At 49.6% G+C, this 6,203-nt stretch overlaps 1 protein-coding gene across 1 annotated transcript in view; it reads right to left on the reverse strand.

The window, feature by feature from the left end:
* LOC128843149 (H(+)/Cl(-) exchange transporter 5) overlaps positions 1–2,649 on the reverse strand; it is a 103,740-nt gene extending 101,091 nt beyond the window's left edge. The window contains exon 1 of the mRNA XM_054039728.1: positions 2,481–2,649. The gene's annotated coding sequence lies outside the window, so the exon portion shown is untranslated. The remainder of the gene's footprint in view (positions 1–2,480) is intronic.
* Positions 2,650–6,203: the final 3,554 nt, after the last annotated feature.

Below are 6,203 nucleotides of genomic sequence, written 5' to 3' on the forward strand. Positions count from 1 at the left end.
CTTACCTCAAGTGGCTCCCAGAAGCAGCAGCATGTTCCTCACTCCAGACCCTACGCGGAGGCGCGGCCAGGAGGCTCTGCTGTGTGCTGCCCTGCCCGCAGCCACCACCCCTGCAGCTCCCATTGGCCGCAGTTCCTGGCCAATGGGAGCTGCGGGGGCAGTGCTTGGGGCGGGGACAGCGTGCAGAGCCCCCTGGCTGCCACCTACGCATAGGAGTCGGAGGGGGGACATGCCGCTGATTCCGGGAGCGATGCGGAGCAGCCCCAACCCTGCTCACCGGCTGGAATGCCGGAACGGGGCAAGCCCCAAACCCTGCTCCCCCGTGGGGGCTCAAGGGCTGGATTAAGACAGCTGGTGGGGAGGATTCAGCCTGCGGGCCATAGTTTGCCCACCCCTGATTTAGCCTGTAAACACATCAAGCCTGTGCCTCAGTGCCTCCACGGGGCTCCCACCCTGCCGCGGATACTAGTCTACAGCCTCAGTGGTAGCCTTCAAAGAAAGTAACCCTGTTAGAGACCACATCTCTGTATATGAGCCAGATAGTGGCAGACCACAAAGCCTTGAAGGCATCTTTAGGCGGCTGGGGACAAAGCACTCAGCTGAAGGGATTCAGCTGTGAAATGAGCTTCCAGAGGAGATTAAATGAGTGACTACCTTTAGGAAGGTTTTGCAGTGTTTCCTATTTGGTAAAGCTCTCCACCAGAACAACATTCATAACTGACTCCCTGCCCTAATTTTGTGTTTTTTTCTTAAAGTACAACCCACCACAAGCTGAGCTTTCTGTGTCATGAGAAGACTGTGAGGCAGAGTCTCCATGAATTCCACAAGGATGTTAACTACCGCTGATCAGTTTCATGTGCAGGGCCGGCTCCAGGCAGCAGCATAGCAAGTAGGTGCCTGGGGTGGCACGTCTGGCCGTTCGGCAGCAATACGGTCGCGGGGCCATCGCTCCCTCTCGGAGCAAAGGACCTGCCGCCAAAGGCAGTTTTGTTTTTTTGTGTTGGTTTTTTTTTTGCGCTGCTTGGGGCAGCAAAAACACTAGAGCCGGCCCTGTTCATGTGGCCGGCACACAGTTATTACAGGGATGGGCAGCAGGCAGTACACAACCCTAAGATATAGGTCTAGGCATGTGTTAAATGAAGGATACTATATTACACTTTGAGACAAATGAAAAAAGGTTTCTTAAATGACCTTTTTGCTGCTTTGCTCAACACATGACCAAGGAACTTGGGAACCTATCACAAGACCCCATAGTCCCATTTACAATTAAGACTTTCCATCCTAGAAGCAGTTACTCGGTTCCTGTAAGAATTCACACAAGAGCCACACCTTGTCTGACGCATTATATGGAGTCTGAACTGTAAATGCAAAATGTTTCCTATGTCCAGACAATCCAGAAAGCTGCTGCAGGTCTTACATTTTTAAGAGGACTTCAAAGTATGTATAAGGCAGATAGGCCCCAAGCTTTTCAGTGATAGGGACCACTTTAAGGGGATTTCCAATATGCTCGTGAATAAGCAGGTGTCTGCAAAACAATCTACTTGCCCATATGTGATCCCATAACAACACTGTGGCAACTACAATGGCTGCTTACATTAGGAGAATGATGCATCCATAGCTGTTTATTTAACACCCTTTAATGAACAGCCAGCACCATGTGACAAGACAATTTTCCACAAGCCACAACAAAAGGCTCTGCAGAGCACCAGTGTCCATGGCCCACTGTTTGGGAACTGCTGGTTTTGCCTCAAGCACCCCACCTGCAGCAACCTAAGCCAACCCCCTATACAAAGCAGCACCGAAGTTCCCAGTCCAGTTCTGTGAAACATTTGAAAGGCCATGATACTAGGTGATCGACTTGGGCAGTTTACCAGGGACAGGGTCTCACTGCTGAGACAGCATCTGCAAAGGGATTTGGGTGGCTTCAAGATAACATACAGCTAGAAGAGTTTATTGCCTCCTAACCTGAAGAGCACATGCCTCTGAGCACATGCCTCGACCCTGCTACCCTCTGCTAGGGAGAAGGGAACCTGCAGCACTGACACCCAGCATGCTCACACAGTCACTGGTGAAGAGGCACTGGACTGAGGGGAAGGGGTCTCAAATACCCCGGAGCCCCACCTCAAACTCCTGCCCCAGGGCCCCTCCAGCTTCCCCCCCCACACACACACACACCAAACTCCTGCCCCAGGGCCCCTCCAGCTTCCCCCCACACACACACACCCCAAACTCCTGCCCCAGGGCCCCTCCAGCTTCCCCCCCACACACACACACACCAAACTCCTGCCCCAGGGCCCCTCCAGCTTCCCCCCCCACACACACACACACCAAACTCCTGCCCCAGGGCCCCTCCAGCTTCCCCTCCCCAACTCCTGCCCCGGGCCCCTCCTTTCCGCAATGCCCAGCACCCTGCCGGGGCCAGCGGCCGGTTGGGGGTCTCCCCGGGGCTGCTCGGAGGCCAGGAGCAGCGGGACGCTCACCTCTCGAGGAACCAGCGGCCCCGCTCCCGGGAGGGCGCGTCTCAGCGGGCCGCCCGGCTCCCTGCAGCACTGCACCTGCGGGAGGGAGACTCCATTCACGGCGGGGGTGGGAAGCGGCTCAAGTGACCGTAGCAGCCGCCTCCATCCCGGGCGCTACCACCCACCTTCCCTTCTCAGGAAGCCTGCGCGCTACGGCCAACTCCCGGGTGGGAAGGGAGGGGCGCTGGCGCAGCAGCAGTGCGCCCCGTGAAGCCTCTGGGCCGCCATCTTTGGTGCTGGCAGACGAGGCGCCGTGCTTGGGTACCTGGTGCCGCCTGCCCGGTGCATAGCAGAGAGGTCAGCTGTCTGATCCCCCATCCCATCCTCTCCTCAAGCATGGGGCAAAGGGTTTGGGGGCAGGAGTTTGGGGGTGTTATGGACACAGGCAAAGGGGGGGGATAATTGCACTGATCCCCTAGCTCAGGGTGCCCCCCAAACATAATGTCCGTGTAAATAAAGTGAAATGGCGGGGGAGCAGCTTACATGAGCTACCAGGGCCACCACTGTCTCTCATCAGGCCTAGCACAGGGCAGGAGGGGTGGAAGCCAGACCTCTGCCAAGTTTCACAGCTGGATTCTAGCTTTACAAAGAGCCAAATCCAGACTCCCCCCCCCCCCCCCCCCAACATCTGCATTCTGCTGATGTAGCATGGGTCCATCTCCAGGTTAAATGAGACACTACATCTCGCCCATAGTCCCACCTGTCCACGTAGCCCCAGCCTCACCCTGCCCTGGAATGGTTAAAAATCAATCGCTCTGCCAGAGTTAGAGACCACACACTCAGGGGTGCTGCAACAATTTGTATAGTAGGGGTGCTGAGAGCCACCGAATCAAACTATAAACCCTATATATAATGGAAAGTACACCTCTACCCCGATATAACGCTGTCCTCAGGAGCCAAAAAATGTTACCGCTTTATAGGTGAAACCGTGTTATATTGAACTTGCTTTGATCCACCGGAGTGCATAGCCCCGACCCCCTCCCCCGGAGCACTGATTTACCGCATTATATCCGAATTTGTGTTATATCGAGTCATGTTATATCAGAGTAGAGGTGTACTTCAAGCAGAGGGTGCGGCAGCACCCCTAGTTCCAGCACCTATGCATTCACCCCAGTTTCCAGAGAAGTTCCACTATCTCCAGAGCTTCTTCCGAGACACTTGAACTCTCTCAGATTTTCTTTACATCACTCAGAGTGCTCTGGCATTGTAATAACTACTCACCAGGGCCTCTGAGATTCACTGCCACCCATCCTCCTTTGCATGCTTGGTGCACTGCTGTGCCATGCTCATTACACAGTGAGCAGGTGTGCCAGACCAACACCTGTCACAACTTGTCAGGCAACTACAGTGTAGTACAAAAATGATGCGCTGATAACTCAGGCCTGGTCTACACCTAAAACTTATATCGACCTAGCTACATCACTCAAGGCTGTGAAAAATTTCATACTCCATCCAACAGTAGTTAGGTTGACCTAAGCCTCACTGCAGATGGTACTGTCCTGACAGCAAGCTCTTTGGGGCAGGGATGTCTAGTACTAACCTGTGTGCAAAGCACCCAGCACAATGGGGCCCTGATCTCAGCTGAGGCCTCTAGGTGTCACTATAATAATAAAAGTTTGCACATATTCTCACAGTTCCCATCCTATGCCTTCCATGTGGACCCTCTATCTGGGCTTCCTTTGCTCAGCTAGAAGCAACTTATGGCTCTGGCCTGCATGCTTAGGTGCCCTGACTACAGCTGGGCAAATAACAGATTTTTCAATTTACTAGCAATTCCAAAAAATTGGCGGGGGGGGGGGGAAGGGTCAAACTGAAAACCATCTTTTTCAAAGAATTTGGCATATAAAAAAGCTAAAAAATTGCATGGGGTCAAAGAAAACATTTAATTTCCATTTTGAGTATGTTTTCATATTACAAAGAATAAAAGTAAAGGAAATTTTGCAACAAAAAGTCATCTCAAATCAAAAAATCAAAACATTTCATTTTGAAAGTGTCAAAATGAAACACTGATTTCTTGGAGACTTTTGTGTAGGAGCTTTTTTTAATTTTTAAATTAAACAATTTGGTGAAACTGACCCAAGTTTGCTAAGTGTTTCGGTGGCACCAAATCTGCTTTTTTCACTGGAGAAAAGTTATGGTGCAAAAATTTTGTCAGGCTCTACTTGCATCCACCCGTCTAGTGCCTTATTCACTAGATCACACTGCTTAGTTTGAGCCAGAAAATGTAAATGGAAGAAGGATGATCGTATGTTTAAGGCACACGCCTAGGAGTCATGAGAGCTGGGTTCCATGCTTAACTCTGCCTCTGGCTTACTACAAGAATGTGGGTAGCCAGTCTGTGCCTCAGTTTCCCAGTCTGATAAATGGGAATTATAATACACAAGAGGGAGGGAGAGTAAATTCATTAAAGCATGTAAAGTGTTTTGAGATGCCTGTAGGAAAGATGTTAGAGAAGAGCAAAATATTGTTATATACATTAAAATTTATATACTGATCAATGGAAGGTTCCAAATGGTCTTGTTTGTCCCATAGAATAGAACAGAATTACCTTTTATATTTCTGATATCCTAAAGCATTTGTCAAATGTTAAATACTTCAAGTACAGGGATGGTTCACAGAGTGATCAGCCATTGTGCACTCTGCATCGGGTGTTGCCTTTTGAAGATTTGTTCTGGAAGACCAAACGTGTTCTTGGAATAGCAGGAGGTGCATCAGGTCAGGACTGAGGTGCATTGGCAGAGCTATGGGTCGGTGGGAAACTCAGGGCTGGATAGCAGGGTGGGCTACAGGCTGAATTTGAGGGGTATCAGGAAAATAGTATGTGGGAAACCCCAGACTGGAATAGCAGACGGCTGCAGAACAGAATGGAGGGAAACTGGAAGAGCAGTGCATGGTGACTTGGAACGAGCCTACCTGTAGCATACCTGTTTCTTTCCAATGCTGTTTCTCCGTTTTATGAGCACATTGGGAGGCAGGAGAGAGGATCAAAGAAAAAAATATTGTGAAGAAAAGAGGAGGGAAATATAATAATCTTCTGGGTCAGGTTTTTAGGACTCCTAGCATCACTGAATGTGAATTTGGACCAGAATTACTGTACTGTCTGAGAATAAGCAGGCAACTCAGAACAATCAGTCAGATGCTTTATAGTAAGTCTAGGGTATAAAATAAACCTGTTAAGTGCTGAAAATTAGTGCATATTTCTTTTTGTAACTAGCTTCTAGGAGATATAGGGGTGTCTGACAATAGACGACTTTAAAACTGGAACCCTGACTTGGATAGATGTGTTGGTTATTAAATAATATTGCAGCACATACAAGCTACACAGATTTTCTCTAACTCACTGACACTGAAAGTAGAGAGGCTATTGTATGGAACGGATAGTTACCAGTACAGTGAGGTAAAAGCAACAAAGAGGGTTATGCAGAGTCTAATATGTAATTAACTTCAGCTTTCATAGGACCAGATTGTCAGAAAATTGGGTGTCATGTATTAAAGTTCACACACGCTGGAGCAGGACTGTACTGTAATTTGCATAGTAGCATTTAGCCACTAGAGGGAGACTCCACACTTGGTTGAATAGCTTTGACATTTTTTGTCGCTGTGATGATGAAACATGGTGATCAACTGTGATGGCGAGTTCCTCTTTCCAACAGGAACTGAATGGAAGCTCCCAGCTGCCTGTTC

This window comes from Malaclemys terrapin, chromosome 9 (assembly GCF_027887155.1).
Source record: "Malaclemys terrapin pileata isolate rMalTer1 chromosome 9, rMalTer1.hap1, whole genome shotgun sequence".
Taxonomy (NCBI): domain Eukaryota; kingdom Metazoa; phylum Chordata; order Testudines; family Emydidae; genus Malaclemys; species Malaclemys terrapin.